Raw genomic sequence first — 16,418 nt, forward strand, 5'->3', positions numbered from 1 at the left:
AATTTTTTTTTAAAGATGTAGAATATATAGTACAGTACAGAGAAGAATAAGAAGTGTGCATTGCGAACAGTAAGGGTAAGCATTGTTTTATGAGACTTTTGGTTTTCAGTTTATATAACGTAATTTTTTATTTCTGCTGTAGAATGTGGCCAAAAAAATTTTTTTTAAACAGTGGGTCACTGTCAAAAAAGTTTTTGAAACACTGACGCTGGTTAATAGCCCAGGCTTTGGAATCGGTTGAATCTGGGTTTGAGTCCCAGCTCTCACATAACCCATCTGTGTAACCTTGAGCAGGTTCTGTGACCTCTCGGAGTCTTTGTTTCTGTAGCTGTAAAATGGGGGAATGTTCCCTACAGCTGAGGGGTGTTAGGAAGATTACATGAGGCCACATACGCCAATCACTTTGTTCAGTGCTTGACTTATTGTAGGTGTTCAATATATGCTAATTGCAATTGCTGAAACATCAAATCCTAGCAGCCAGTCATGGGACACTGCACTTTTCTTTTTTCTCTTTTTAGATCTTGATGTGGAGGAGATGGAGGATGCAGAACCAAGGATTTCCAAGTGATTTCTTCCAAAGCACGGGAAAATAACTCTGTTAAGGCTGGTCTGTTCTAACTGAGGTAACTAAATTTACATCTCTCCTTAGTCTACATGAAAGAGGAAGTGGTTTTTCTGAGGGACTCCCAAAGGGATATGATTCATGACAGGTTTTGGGATTACAAAGTGACGATGACACTCAAGTGATCTGTTATAAGGAGACACGATGTGCGAAACCCCTGTGATGAAGGGGAACTAGGTGAACAGGGCTTTAGGACAACTGATTTCTTCCAGTTCTGCCAGCAACTGTCCTGGAGCTTCTCAATGTCTCTTCATAGATTTCTAGCTTCTCTAGGCCGGAAGGACCCACCGGCATCACTGAGGCCCAGAGAGTTTAAATAACCTCTGAGGGTTACCCACGGGGTTGGGGTGGAGGCAGGACTGGAACTTGGATCTTTGTTGCTCAGTCATGTAGGTGGCTTCAGAGCCTGCTGTTGGGTGAGGACCTTGCTGGGCACGGAGTGAAGAGCCCACACCTGGGACATTCGAGGTTCTTGTAAACAAGTGCTGACAGCCCAGCGCAGCACACTAAGCTCTACCTTAGAGGCATGTACAAAGCCCCAAATGGGGACAAGAGCAACTACCATTTATCAGGTATTTGTGTGCGTGTGTGCTAAGCAACGTGTTAAGACAGTGTTTTTATTTACTCTTCACAATATCCCTATGAGGTGAGGAAGAATAGGTGTGAAGTATTAAAATGTGGAAATAGAGACAGATCTGGAAGGCTTTGCATCTCATACTACCTTATGGAGTACATTCTGTATGCAGAGCACCACCCTAGGGCGGCAGAGTGCCCACCCTGGAGGAGCTTGGGACCTAATCCCAAGAGGCCTGGTCAGATAGACGATGCCTGCTGTGCACCACGCCCCTTAATCTGCTCTGGCGGTTACAGGGTGTGCTCTGCTGCAGGAACAGACCAGAGTGATAGACATACCAAGTTCTTGTCTCTCAATTCACTATTTCATTTTTTTCCACTTTAACATATACTTCTACCCATCTATTAAAACCTATGCTCTCAATTTATAAACAGTAGTAAGGCTTTCTCTGAATTCATTTTTTTCATCAATAAATGTTTATTGAGCTCCTTCTACAAGGCACTTGGGAGCTGAAGACCAAACAGGTTGTTTTTACAATCATGATATTAGCCATGTCCAGTCTCTTGGCAAAGAATTAGTTGTTTAACTGTTAGCAATTTTCTATTTTTAATATGCTGGGATTTCAGCTCCAAGGATGTGTTGGAGATTGACCCCTATGAGGGAAGGGTATATATAGGAAGGCCATTTTAAAATCCTGAAACTCTTTAGAAAGGAATTTCTCACTTCTATTTTAAATATTGATTTTGCCATTACTGTTACCTGCTCATAGAGGCCTTTTTTTGGGTCACTTAACGCATATCAGAGAAAAAGCAGTTTGGCAAGGGGGCTTTCTTTGATTTGAAATGTTCTCTTTTAGCTTTGTAAGCCACAGAGGACCATGGAGGGGTCAAAAGTAAAGCAATTTAAGAAATGGTTTTGTTTAGTGTATAAGGTAGAAAGTTAGAGATAGCTCCAAGAATTGCGTTAAGCAACAGAAATCAGATTGCAATACTTGAATGCTACTTATAATAACTTAATCCCCACATAAAGCACATGTTTTGTATACACTTTGAGTTCTGCAAATACACAGCAAATATTTGAGTACCTGCTACGAGTATGACACTGTGCTAGAGATAGTGGAGAATTCAGCAGCAACAAAATCTGGTCTCTTCCCTCTCAGATCCTGTTATGTAGTTGAAGAAATAAAATACACAGAAATAACCATTGGTAAATGCAAAAAGAAGATATTTGGGTAATTTGAAGAGGAAGAGATCTGTTTTACCCCTAGGGGTCAAGAAACTTTCTTGAGAAAAATCTTTTATGCCAGTCATTTAACGATATGGAGTTTCAGTAAAACATATTGGAGGAGGCATTTGAGATAGGAGGAACGGTGGGAGATGGAGAATGCATGGAGCATACCCGGGGAAAAGTGCTGAGCCCAAAGGAGCTAGAACTGATACATACAGGCACCAAGTAGGAAATCAAGCTGGAGAACATTCAGTGCTGAATGATAATGGTCTGGAATGACAACTAGGAAATTTGAATGTATGAGCCAATAGATGTCATTAAAGATATTTGAACAGGGGAGAGTTGTGGCTGTACTTTGGGCACATGCTCTGTGAGGAGACCAGGTGAGGCTGGGAGGGAGGCTGTGCAGAACTAGAGGCAGGGAGACCAGATAGAAGGCTACTACAGCCCACCAAGGAAAAGGTGGGGTGGGGGAAGGCCCGAAATGGATGGTAACAGTGAAATGGGAAAGGAACAGATGCAAAGAGAGGAACTGACAGAAGCTGATGTCTCGTTGGAGAAGGAACAGCTAAAGCTGGTACTGAACTTTCCAGAGCAGTGGTACGCATGGAGGAAATGTGGAAAAAGGTGAGGAGCTGCATTTGAGAGCTGCTGAGTTTGAAGTGTTGAAGCACACTGTCTCCCAGACAGATGGGGCTTTGAGTGCTGCAGGAAGGCCAGGGCTAGTTTGGGAGTCACTGATATATAACAAAAAGTCAAGACGTGGGGGAAGAGATTTTCCAGAGAGAGAGTCTAGGGAGTAAAAGGTTGAGGATGGAGCCTTTTGAGAAAAGAAGGGAGGACCTAGGAAGGCAGAGAGAAGTCTGACAAGATAGCAAGGAAGAACCAGAGAGGACATGACTCCAGAAGTCAGCAGAAGGGGTTTCCCAATGGAGGGAGTCTGGCATGTCAGACCCTGGAAGGGGAGGGATGAGTTTTAGAAGACCGCTGGATTGACAAGTGCTAGATTACACATTTGTTTTCCTTCATAAGGTAATGTGACTTACAGAATGAATATTAAGTGGTTCCATTTGCATAAATTTGTAGCTTGCAGAAATCAAGATTCACTGTTAAATTTAACCCTAGCAAGCCCCCAAATATACTTTGATTACTAAAATTCAGGCTGTTAAATATGGTTGTGATGGTAGTCATACTCTGCATCCCGTTGTCAGCAGACCAAAGAACATCTCTTAATAGTCCTTTAAAAACTGTGTTTGTTGATACAGAAAGTTTCTAAAAGTAATTTAATTTCATTGTCTTTTACCATATGGCTATTGTATGACGTACATGTGTCTGCATGTTTTCACGTGTGTATGAGCTTAGTACAACGGAATGAGGAGACTGGGGTCAGATAAATTTAGTTTCACAACCTAACTGGGCCATTTCCAGGCTTGTGACTTTAGAAAAGTTACTCTCTCTCTATGACTAACTTTTTCCATTTATAACTCATATAGGATTATTTTGAAGATTGAGTAATATATAATGTGGTCAGGATCTATACCATAGTAGGCAATTAATAAGTGTTGGTTCCCTTCCCCACACAACCTTGTATAGATATTAAATTTATACATAATGTGCTCTACACACAGAGCTTTATCTTTGACTCATTTTAATGTGTTAATTTTATCACTGAAAGTGCACACCTCCCTTTATAGCTGATCTATCCTGTGTTAGTTGAGTAACCATCAATTTAGTATGCTTAGGAATCCGCTTGGGGAACTTGTCAAAATGTCCATTCTCAGGCCTCAGGCCTAGAGATTCTGATTCGGGAGATTTGGTTTGGAGGGTGGAGGGGCTGTGGAATCTGCGTTTTAAATAAGTGCTGCCTGGCTGGTGATAAAGATTAACAATTTGCCAATTTCTGAGAAGTAGAGAAGGGGATAAACCTGAGACTTCGTAGGCTCATTTTGAATCCTGTTTCTATTAAGGACATGTCTGTGCTTGAAAGTTTTATAATTGTATCATTAATGTTTATGGATTATATCTATAATTAGATAAAAACAAATGGATTCCAGATAGTCAATAAATGGTGGTATTATTGCACCCCCATCCCCCATTGCCGTCTGCTGTATAACCATAGCAGTACTGGGTGACATGCAGCCCCAAACCAGTTTCATTTTCTGTGGAGGAAGTGATGACACTCTGTCCCTATGCCCAGAGTTTGTAAAACCAATGTAACTTTAGTTGTTAGCAATATTATGTGGTGACAACACCGCATAGTCACGCCATTAAGATATTTTGATACATTTATCTATCTGACTCTGTGTCTTCTGGTGGATAGACATCACTGTCATTGTATCATTTCCCTCATTCTCTACATCTTAAAATCATATAATTTTTAGGCTAAAGTTTATGTTGTTCATCTATTCCAACCTCATTTTCTGGATGAAAACATATTCTTACTCCTAGCTCTCTTCTTTGCTTATTCACAACAAACGATTGAGACATACAGACATGTTTGGTGTTTAAGGCAGGTATGGAGGATATAAAACATTTGTGCATATTGAATTGTGCTTTGTTTTCTACACTTAAGGTAAAAATAGGATGACTTAATGGGAATATATTTATTAAAACTATATTGAGTCATTTTAAAATGTTGTCGGCATCCTCTTGCTGGTTTGCCTCTTTTGGAGGAGAATGCTGAGGGCCTGGAGCCTTTCCCCGAAGGAGGATTTCTCTCTCTTTATCTGCAGTCCCCAAGGGAGGAGGCTGGTCCTGACATTCACGGAGTTAGTTCCACACCTTATGTGTATTATGTCAGCCATTTTATTGGAACCTCAACCCGGTGTGGTGGCAGTTGAGGCAAAAAGAGGCTCAGTAACTACAGCTAGGGTTGTAGAGATGAGAGTTTCACGCCCTGGGGTCTGTCTGACTCAGCCTCTTCTCTGTATACCCCAGGCTGCCTCCCTAGCCATATAGTGAGGGTATGAAACAGATACTTGTTCCTGATTTTAGCTCAGAGAGTTAGAGACCCTCATCCCTAATATTATTGTAACCTCCGAACTTTTGACAAGAAGCAAATGGAACAGAGATAATGTGCTAACTTGAATTTGTTCAACAAATATTTACTGAGTACCAACTCTAGGCCAGGTATCGGATAAGGGCCCCACCCTCATGGGGCCACCTATCTCTCCAACCTACCCTTATCTGCCATCTGTACTGCTGCAACCTTTTTTTTTTTTTTTTTTTTTAAGAGTAAAAACACCAGTGGATTTCTTCACTGATAAGATCAATCAATTTGTGTCTTACTGTAGCTGTCACTGTCACTGTGAGGGGCTAAATATTCTCAGAGTAGCTATGCCAGGTGAAGTTTAAAACTGCTCCTTGGGGGATTGGCCAGAGGTGCTCTGTCAATGTTTGTTGATTACCCCCTGAGGCCCTGAGGAACTCTGCAGGGGACCAGGGAAAGAGCCAGAGCCCCTGAGAGTTCGGTTGGTGGAAGGTGAGAAGACCCCATGTGAGAGACCAGAGGGGAGGCCTGGGACTTGTTCTTAGCAACCAACCATGGTTGCGTGACTATGCTGGTTTGGTTTCCTCACTTGTAACCAGAGAAGGTTTTGCCCAATGATGGCTAAGTTTCCTTCCAGCTCTAAGATGCAGTAATTGTATTTCCTGTTGAGCAGAAAGGCAGAGGTGCTAGGACAAGCAGCTGAAAAGCAGGACAGGGGCTAAGTCTGAGATCTTCTAGGGGTCCCGGTTTCATAGCTCTCTCCTGCCGTCCTCATAGACATATACTAATACCAGCCAGACTTTGGGTTCTTCCTTTACCCAGTATACTTTGGAGGAAATGAAGATTCTTACAGGATTGGGAATGGCTGGGAATTGTGGTTTTCAATTTTTATGGCTAAAAAGAACCTGAAAATAAACTAGCCCAGCCTCTTTACATTCCATATAGGGAAACAGAGTCCAGAGAAGTCACAGGCTTGTTCAAGGTCACACGGTTAGTGGCAAGGTGGGGGCAGAACCTAGTGTCCTGTGCCCAGTCTGCCAGAAACAGGCAGGTTATTGGCGCTGCAGGAGATGGCAGTCAGCAGCACAGCTTAAAGAGGAGCTGGAACTGCCCCATGGGAGAGAGCAGACCATAACATCCGCTGGTCTGCCAGCAGACACACAGTAGGACGCCATGATGCAAAACTTTCAGGCTAGCTGAAGCCCTTGGGTTTTTGCCAGTAAGGTAGTTAAGAAAATTTCTTTTTAAATTGGGGGAGGCAGAAGGCTGTTTCCCATTTTTTAAAGATATTTCTGCCTCTCTCATGTAATTAAAATTACTAAGCTGTACTATAATATTGAGAGGAATTAAACATTTTCTCAGGGAGTGTGAAGAGGAAGACCCAGCTTGCACACCCCCATTTTGCCGGCCGCTACCATGTATGTTCATCCCAAGGTGTGTTTTCATGAGAAATCCAGTGGCTGTTTTAAGTCTTAGAAGGGCATCCTGGGATTATTTCAGCAACCCACGAAGGCAGGCTTTGTGCAAGGTGAGACACAGAGGAGGTGTCACTTCCTGCTTTGTGAGTTGGATATTGTTTATAGGCCCTGTTTTATTTGTGTTATTTTTCCTGTTCATGTGTTAGAACAACTTCTGACTATTTGTAGAGTTGATTACAATTAGATAATAAGGCCACCAATTCAGTAAAAATAAAGCTGAATTTATTATCTTGCCAGGCAAGAGACCTGCATTCAGATCAGTCTCCTCATACTTCTTTGCATTTTTGTGTAAGCATGGAGGTTTCTGATTAGTTCTAATAGGACGGTGATTGGCACCTAGACCTAAGTGAGGATTTCCTTTTTGAAAAACCTACTCAGCATTCTGATCTGTCCCTACTTAAACCTAATGGTTCTGGTCTTGTAGTCACCTGACTTGAGCTCGAAGAGCAAGGCTTCTGGAGGTCTCAGTGCTGTGTCTTTTATGCCCTTTGGAAGGGCTTTAAAGCATTAGGATAGCAGAAGTCATAGCTGTTGCCGAACTATACTTTCTATGGTGTGTTCAGCCCTTCCCTTGGATTAATGCAGGTCTATCTTTGCCTTAATGGGAGGAGACAGAAGGACCACTTCCAGGGAGCAGAGGCACTAGGATAGACTGCAAAAGCCATGACATGGCACTGAAATGAAGCTGTGTGGGGGGTTTTACTCAGACATTAGACAACTGGCTGCCCACCCCCCCCCCCGCCCCCTTAGTACTGTGCTAACTGGGAGGGCTGGCAGGGCGTGTGGGGTGGGGCGGGCAGAGAACCCTGACCTTTAAATTTTTTCCTGTTCTCGCGATTCTGGAGTGTCTTTGGCTACTACACGCCGTAAATTGAGTTTTCGTGCAGAAGCACTGTCAATTACCTGGGAGGCACATTTTTCCCTAAACAGAAATACACTTCTAAGTGAATTTCTTACTATGTTTGTTGTATTTAGTATTCTCGATATTTGTTTTTGTTTTTGACATTTTCAGGAAAGCAATCAAGAGCCTTTTGTCACATTTGAATGATCTATTTTAAGATATTCTTTTCTATTTATAATGAGTTTCCGATAAGACGATTTTCACCTCTATTTTAGGAAATACTTTTCAAGGTCCTTTTTTTTTTTTCTTTTATAAAGTTTAAATAGGAGTCTTACCTCCAATCCTAGCAACTACCGTACATTAAAAGTAGCAAAATGACCTTTTTTTTTTTTTTCCTCCCATGAAGTTCCCTTGCTCAGGGAGAATAAGGAAAGTTCTGGTGATTAGTCATTGTGGTATTCAGCAAACAAATATTCTGGAGGCCATGATTTATGTTACTGGTTTAAAAAAAGGTTTTATGTGTCTCTAGACGATTACGCTTGTGAAAGGTAAGTGCTCTGTATTCCCAAAAGGTCTCCTGGGTGCCCTGTTTGTTGTGTTAAGGTCTCTAAAACCCGGTGGCCATTTTCTGTGAGCTGGAATCCCTGTGTGAAACTCCTCCCACCCTGGAGTCTATGTGCATTTGTTTTCTAAAATGAAAGCACAAGCAGAAACTCGAGCTATTCTACAGAACAGCCTGTTCTTTAGGTTTTTTTAGATCAGTATATTTAAAGCATAATTTTTCTAAACAGCATATTGTAGATTTTTATCTGCAGTGGGTTCGGTGTTTGTTTTGGGAGTTTTACTTTTTTAAATGTAGATAACTTATTTGTTGCTCCCCCTGCCCAGATAATTCTACTCAAAAACAGGTGAGCAGGTGAGCTATTCAGATACCTGCCAGAAACCTTCATTCTGTTTTAATTAGATTTCTTAGGGGAGTGAAATTGACAAAAGCTAACTGGAATTTAGTTCCTTTGATATTCTCCCCGCCCCGCTTCCCCAGCAATTTTTTTCCAGTTGATTTCTTTTGTCTGAACCATTTTTGTGCACCCATTTGTAAGACCAGCCAGAGTTTTTTTAGCATTTCCGTAGTAGAAAAGCCTTCGTGTCTCTATGTGTCTCAGACCTACCGAGGGGCTTGCTTGACAGTTCTACCAGTTGCCTGCCTCTCCTGAGCCCTGGGAAGAGGCGACTGTTTCACAGTCCCCGCTCTGCCTCAGAGCTCTGTGCCGCCATGCCTGGCCTCCCTCCAGAGATCGCAGTGTTGTCAGCAGTGGCTTCAAACTGGAAACATGGGAGGAGGAATTGTGGAAAATGGGGGAGAAGGAAATGTTTGTGCAGGGAAAGTGTATATGTGTACTTAAATAAATATCTAAGGGCGCAGGCCCATACACGTGACCTCTGTACGTTGTTGGCATTTTGTGTCTGGAGCCAGGAGAGGCTGGCTGTACGGTGGGGAGGAGGTGGGGCGGAGCAGGCTGAGTGCATCAGTGGTCTTCCTCCAGGAGGTCTCCATGCCCAAGAGACATTCAGAATGCTCTCCAGACTGAGGGGATCAGCTTTGCATCTCTCTGATGTTTCTAGAGCAGAAATTTTCTTCCTGTGGTTGACCACCATTGTTCATTGAGCAGTTCTGAGGATTCCTTGAGGGTACTTGGGATCTTTGTGGATATGCTTTCTTGTGTTGACCCCATTGTTTTGAAGCCCTGACAGCCAAGTGATCCAGGCTCCATTTCAATGATCCATTTTTTGGAATTGTTATGTTTGTGTGACACAGTTATGGAGCATGATGTCAGCCCAGAATACTGTAGCCATGAAAGGAGCTACCAGTACAGGCCGATATATTGCTCAGCAGTTATTGCTTCCCTATTATGTGCCTGCTAATGATGAATATGGCACCCCTTTAAAAAGGAGAGCTGGGTGCCTCTGGAAGTGAATCTGATTTTATGAAGTGCTGATTAGGAGTTGAGTATCTCCTTCTTCTTGAAGCTCGAGCAGACCCTATCATTAAAGTGACTATTTGGAGCAAAGTGAGGAGTTTAATATCTTCCATTCTGTCTCCTAGGATTCATGTATTGAGAAATTTTCCCCATGGGAATGAACAAACTGGAGGGACCCTGAAGAAATAATGTCACCCAAATGTATTCCACATTAAGCTTCTTACCCATATCCTTCATTAAGGTGGAGCATTTTGATAGTTTTGAGCACTTGAATACTGATGACATTTAAATTTTAGGAGAACAGTGGACCACTGTGCAGAGATTCAAATCTCACAGGCAGAACAAAACTTATAAGTGATTTATACTTACATTCTTATAGGTTAGAGTCTAAAACCAAATGGTAAATACATACAGGGCAGGAAGGTAATATGAGCCATAAATGTGGGCTTGGTATAAGATAAAGAGGAGTGATTAGGTCGTGGAGAGCTGGAGGGTGTTGAAACTTCTTCAAATACGGTGGGAGCCTGATGAATCTGACCTGCAGGCTGGCTCAGCCCATGGACTGCTGCTCTGCCTGCCTGTCATAGAGCCACACCAGCCGGCTCAGTCCCCTAGTCTGCACTTCCTCAGTGGCAGCCTGCTGAGTCTTGTCATGCAGAGCTTGGGCTTGAAGCTCTCCAAGGCCCAGCTCAAGAAAAAGTAATGGCAATTGAACCTTCTCCATGTCACAGCAAATAAATCAGCCACTTCGGATATAATCCATCTAATACAGGCAAAATAATTGTGTAGGGGGGACAGCAGAAAACACCACATGTATGTCCAAGGACATTGGAAATGCATCAGACATAGCAGTCTTGACTAAGTTGCCTGGTTCTCAGTGTCTCAATCCCAGGATGAAACAGGAAGAACTCAGGAAGCCCCTCCTTGTCCAGCCATGTCCCTCGCAAGGCAGCCAGATGGAACCAAGCCTTCAGGGGCTAACCTGGGTGTTGTCAGGCCATGGATGACAGCAAAGGACAGCAGGCACATCCTGATGTACCTGGTCTGTGGTGTTGACCTGCTCCATCCAAGCATGTCTTCTGAAGTTTCTAATAGACAGCAACTTCCTAACTAGTCCTAGACTGGGACAGTGTGAGAATTGTTCTTCTCCTTCCGTTGACATCTTGTTGACCTTCTGCATACCCTGGAATTTACAGTGCCTTCCCTTTTCCCTTTTAAACATCTTTTAACCCTCCGTTTTCCCTCTTGGTGCTGAGTTATAATGTCTTTAAAGCACTTGGCATAGGGCCTGGTGTGCAGAAAGTACTCAGTAAATGTTAGCTTTTGTTGCTGCTGGCATCATCATCATCTCCATTGTAACTGTTGTCATTCTGCCAGAAGTAAGAGAATTTGGTTTCCTTAAACTCCATCTAAACCACATCTTTAGATCTACCCCATGCACCTCCGCCCTAATTAGATGGATCCACACATACAAGACCCTTTTCTGGAATCTGTCCTGTTTACTTCACCCAATTTTATTGCAGGAGTTGAGCTGTTCTTGGAACTCTGGCAATAAATAAAGACAAGTTTCTGCCATTCCAAGTGAGGTTGTAGAATTTATGCTGTGCTGAGTGGGTTGGAGGGGCACCAGGGTAGAATCATTTAGGAGTTTGTTCCAGGATGACTTGATCAAAGAAAAGCCGTCAGCTGTTGCTACAGTGGAGTCCTGACCTCTGCTGCTCAGAGTGTGGTGCTCGGACTGGCAGCATGGGCATCCCCTGCGAGCCTGTTAGAGATACTTTTGTGTGTCAGGGAACTGGCACAAATGATTATAATGTAGTATTTTAATGGTGGAACATGTATCATTGTAAAAAAGCGGGATGACCCACTCTCAGTGACCCTGGTAGATAGTGAGAACGGAGGTGGTAGCTGAAATTCTCGAATGTTAGTGGCCAAGGGTATTGCCTGTTCCTAAGGAATAATCAGTCAATGCCATGCTGCCATGGTGACTTGCCTGGATGGGAAGCTACAAGAATGATGAGGAGGAAAGAGCTACAGTACCTTAGGAAATTCTAGCTTCATTTCAAATTAATCTGGTTTAAAAAATAACTAAAAGCCTTTCAACCCTTCAAAGTTCTGGACTACATTTTGGGGGTCGCATGGTCTAGCTTTTTGTTAATTTATAGTTGTGGTGCTTTTTTTTCTATCCCAGGTAGTACTTTCAGGTGGTCTTGTGCCCTGGACATGTAGTGGCCTAGGGTGCCTTGGGCAGAGCAAGACTTGGGAGTACAGCTGTGTATCTTAGTAGTCCCTGAAATGGCTCCCACTCTCTTCCTCTCTTCTCCCTCCTCTTCCCACCACTCTCAGGAAAGTCAGCTTGGAATTCGGGATCCCAGCCCCTCTCCCATTCGTCCATTTGAGTTACTGCCATGGTGTCTGTGATGGGTTGAATGGAGGCCCCCAAAAGACATGTCCACGTCCCTGTGAATGTGACGCAGTTTGGGAAAAGAGTCTTTGCAGATGTAATTAAAGATCTTGAGATGAGAGGTGGGCCCTAAATCCAATGGCAAGTGTCCTTATAAAAGACACACAGAGGAGAGACAGATGAAGAGGAGAAGACCATGTGAGGGCAAAGATAGAGGTAGGAGTTATGTAGCCACAAGCCACAAAGAGACTGGAGCCACCAGAAGCCAAAAGAGGCAAGGAAGGATTCTCCCTCTACAGCCTTCAGAGAGAGCGTGGCCCTGCCAACACCTTGATTTTTGGGCTTCTGTCCTCCAGAATTAGGAGAGAATGAATTTCTGTTGTTTGAAGTCGCCAAGTTTGCGGTAATTTGTTACAGCAGCCATAGGAAATAAGTACAGCATCAAAACCTAGCCTTGTACCAGAAGTACCTGGGGGCTTTTAGAAATTAGATTCTGGGGCCTTACCCCCAGCCGATTCAGTCAGTCTGGGGTGGTGTCGAGAAACAAAATTTTTAATAAGGGTCTCCAGGTGATTCTGATACATCCACTACTGTCCTTCTTTGGCCCTATTTTCTTTTCACCCAGTTCACTTTCCTTGGGCAAAATTCATGCTCACGTTTTCAGCCACCTCCTATATGTCAGTGCACTGCACATCTGGATCTTCAGTCCGGCCTCCTTTCAGCACTAGAGTCCATTCTGGGTGTCTGTTGATTGAGACAGCCTCCTCAGAGGGAGCGCAGACTTCATCATCCTCCGCCCAGACCAGCTCTTTGGTCTGGGCTCCCTACCGGTTAATGGCACATCTAGGCAATAGACCTGGCACACCAGCCATTCTTCCCCCATCTCTCTGCTAATTTCTGATTAGTCAGTCGATTCTCCCATCCAAATAGCTTCAAACCTTTCCCCTCTTTCATCTCCACCTATCTCCTTGCCTTCTTTTCAGACCCCATCCAGACATCCTTCTCACCAAACTGCTCCCAGAATGACCTGTCTGCAAATCCGTCATATCATTCCTGTTTGAAATCTTTTCCATGACCTGCCATTGTCCAGGGTGTACATCAGAGTCACCTGGACAGCTTTATAAAAACTCCCAATACCCAGGCCCCACCCAACACCAAATAGAATCTCGCATTGGGGCCTGAGCACTGGTGTTTTCTCAAGTTCCCACAGGTGATTGCAGTATGTAGTTAGAGGTTGAGAACTGTGGGGCTAGAGGATAAAGTCCAAACTCGTCCTGACATTGGAAACTCTTCCTGACCAGGGCCCTGCCGGGCTTCCTGCCCATCTCCCAGCACACACCTATGCAGCAGCAGTCCCACCTCTTTGCCCTTTCCCGAGTGTGTGGTTCTTGCCTCCTTACCTTTGCTTAGACCTCTGCCTAGAAGGCCTTTTTCCCTCTTGTATGCCAAGGAAATGCTCTCTATCCTTCAAGACTCAGCCCCACCTCCCTTTCCCGGGGTCTTCTTCCCCAGTGTAGGCTGCCTCCTCCAGAGCCCCGGGTGCCCTCAGTGCAGCACTTTGCCCATCATGTAGGAGCTGCCCGCATGTCTGTCTCCTCCACTGGACTGTGGGCTCCGGGAATGTGCTGAATGAGGGAAGAAATGGAGGACTCAAAAAGGCCAAGGGGAGGAAATAGTTCTGTTTCTCTGAATTATCATACTCATGCTACTTTATACCTCCTCAGACACTTATTGAGAACTCTACTTGATTTTAATGAATGTATTGGAAATTTGTTAGTAGTAATGTCAAATACCATTTATTGAACACTCACTAGCCAAGGTCTCTCTATTCATTGCCTCCTTTAGGTATCACAGTAATCCTCTCAGGTATTATTCTCATTTTACAGAACAAATTAAGCAAAATGCCATGTGATCAGGGAATGCAAGATGGTAGAAAATATGAAGTAGAATACATAGGTGGTCACCTGGTTGGCAGCATGTTAATGGCATATTATAGACTAATCAGGAAAAACTAGATTTATTGGTAAAAAGAGCTAATTATATGTAGTTTAAGTGGCAAGTACATGTTTGACACTGAATTTGGCATAAAGCAAGCACAATCATTAAGTATACCTATAAAAAGATGAGATGGTTTATATTTACTAACACTTATAATCATACAACTATGGTCTTCCTTTTTTTTTTTTTTTTTTTTTTTGAGACAGAGTCTGGCTCTGTTGCCTGAGCTAGAGGGCTAGAGTGCCATGGCGTCAGCCTAGCTCACAGCAACTTCAAACTCCTGGGCTTAAGCAATCCTTTTGCCTCAGCCTCCCGAGTAGCTGGGACTACAGGCATGTACCACCATGCCCAGCTAATTTTTTCTGTACATATTTTTAGTTGTCCATATAATTTCTTTCTATTTTTAGTAAAGACGGGGTCTGGCTCTTGCTCAGGCTGGTCTTGAACTCCTGACCTCAAGCGATCCTCCCGCCTCGGCCTCCCAGAGTGCTAGGATTACAGGCGTGAGCCACCGCGCCTGGCCAGTCTTCCTTTTAGGTATATTAGAAGTTAGTTTGAAACGCAGAGTCACAAGATCAGGGTTGAAAGTCCAGCCTTGCCAATTACAAGTTATGTGGTGCTGGGACTTTGGCTTAATTTTTCCGAGCCTCAGGGTCTCATTTTTGAAATGGAAATATTATAGCCTGCAGGGGTGTCATGAGAAGGAAAATGAGGTGGTGTGTGTGAAAGTGATTTGTACCAGGCTAAACAGGCATAGGGCTGGGTATGCTTGTCACTGTTCTGCGTTTGGGTGCAGAAAGTTGGCCTTTGGGAGGAGTCAGGCCGGGGAAGGTGGTGTTCTGCTGGGTAAGCAGATATGGGCACTGGAACAATCACAGGCTGTCTGAATTCCCTGGCAGGGTGGGGTAAAGGATGCTGGGACAGGAGCCCGAGAAAAACAAATGGAATGAGCTACTTTAGGGATAATGATGGAATGGAGAAGAATGGTTAGAAAATTCAAATCTTGCTATGTTTGTTGAAGCAACTAAGCCAGGAGAGTGTAACTGGTTAGGGTTTTGCATTGGTTCACCTGTAACCAAAGACCACAGATCAGCTCCAGGGAGCTTAACATCTTGATCTTTCACTCTTAGGTTATTCTCAACAATTCCATCCCCAGCAGTTCTGAAGCTTTCTGGATCTGAATCCAAGAGCTTCCTTGCCTTGTGGTCTCAGTGCCTTGATTGATGGATTAACCTGGCCAGAGCTGCTCCTCACAGGGTCACATCCTGATAATGTGCATTCAGTCTCCTCCTTCTTTAAAGACGAAACCAAGGCTTTATCTTTTTTTATTCTAATGGATTGGGAAATAGTTTCTAAGTAGCTATCAGTATTATAGTACTGATCTTAAAATATGATTTGAATGAGAAAAATGATTACATTCTGCTACTCCCTGGAGGTGAGCTTAGAATACAATCATGCCTTTTTGTCATAGACATCACCATCCTAAACTTACCGAAAGTTTTGGAGCAGGAATCAGTGTAACATGTTTAAGGGATCAGTAGATGTATCTTAAGACAAAATGGACATTCTAAAATACCTCAACAGGCAGGGAAAGGATGGATGAACACAATTAAGTTTAACCAGAATAAATAAGTGAATTTTTGAGTTGCAGTTAAAAAATTCAAACCTGGAAGTTTGGAAGCCAATGGGGAAGAAGAAAAGGGAAGAAAGGAGAAGTCCATGCCAAAAAAAGACGTCTGTATATTATAAATAAAATCCGTTGTCAAGCACTATTTGCTGTGCACTTGCTGAATGCTGATATACTATCATTTGATCCTCCCCAAACTCCATGACGTGTAAATTATTCACTCCATTTTGTAGATGAGGAAACTGAGGCTTAGTGAGGTCAAGCACTTTCCAAGGTGATACTTAGTACCTATCTGCCTTTTGAGGAGAATGGCATAGTAAGCCATGTGGGACCAGAAGTCTGGAAGCATGTTTTGGTCACGCAGTGAGATCTTTGGCTTCTCTTTAAAATTCCTTTTTTACAGGGGAATAGCTGAAGGAATTGGAGATGTATAGCTCAGGAAAGGGATATGCAGGGTAAACCTTCAAAGGGCTGTCCTGTGGCAGAGGCTACAGTTGGGTTGTCCCCTCCCTGGTGGGGACTTCTCCGACAAGGAGATTCCCACTCTGAGTGGAGCTGCCCCACCCACCCTCTGAAGGATCTCTAAAATCCATTTGTGGCAAGTTAAGAATCAGAGTGCACGCTCCCCTAAGAATCATGCGCTCTTTGCTTTTTGTTTTCGCAAACATCCCAGGCACTG

The 16,418-nt window shown here is 43.5% G+C and overlaps 1 protein-coding gene across 11 annotated transcripts in view; it reads left to right on the top strand.

The window, feature by feature from the left end:
- Positions 1–16,418, top strand: part of ZBTB38 (zinc finger and BTB domain containing 38) — a 140,522-nt gene that overhangs the window by 89,637 nt on the left and 34,467 nt on the right. For 9 of the 11 annotated variants that reach the window (XR_006732559.1, XM_045539330.1, XM_045539344.1 and 6 more), the window contains one exon: positions 519–623. The exons of 1 other annotated variant lie outside the window; for it this stretch is intronic. The gene's annotated coding sequence lies outside the window, so the exon portion shown is untranslated. Of the gene's footprint in view, positions 1–518; positions 920–16,418 lie in introns of those variants that run through there. One more of the 11 variants, XR_006732555.1, reaches the window with a different exon arrangement.

This window comes from Lemur catta, chromosome 1 (assembly GCF_020740605.2).
Source record: "Lemur catta isolate mLemCat1 chromosome 1, mLemCat1.pri, whole genome shotgun sequence".
NCBI lineage: Eukaryota > Metazoa > Chordata > Mammalia > Primates > Lemuridae > Lemur > Lemur catta.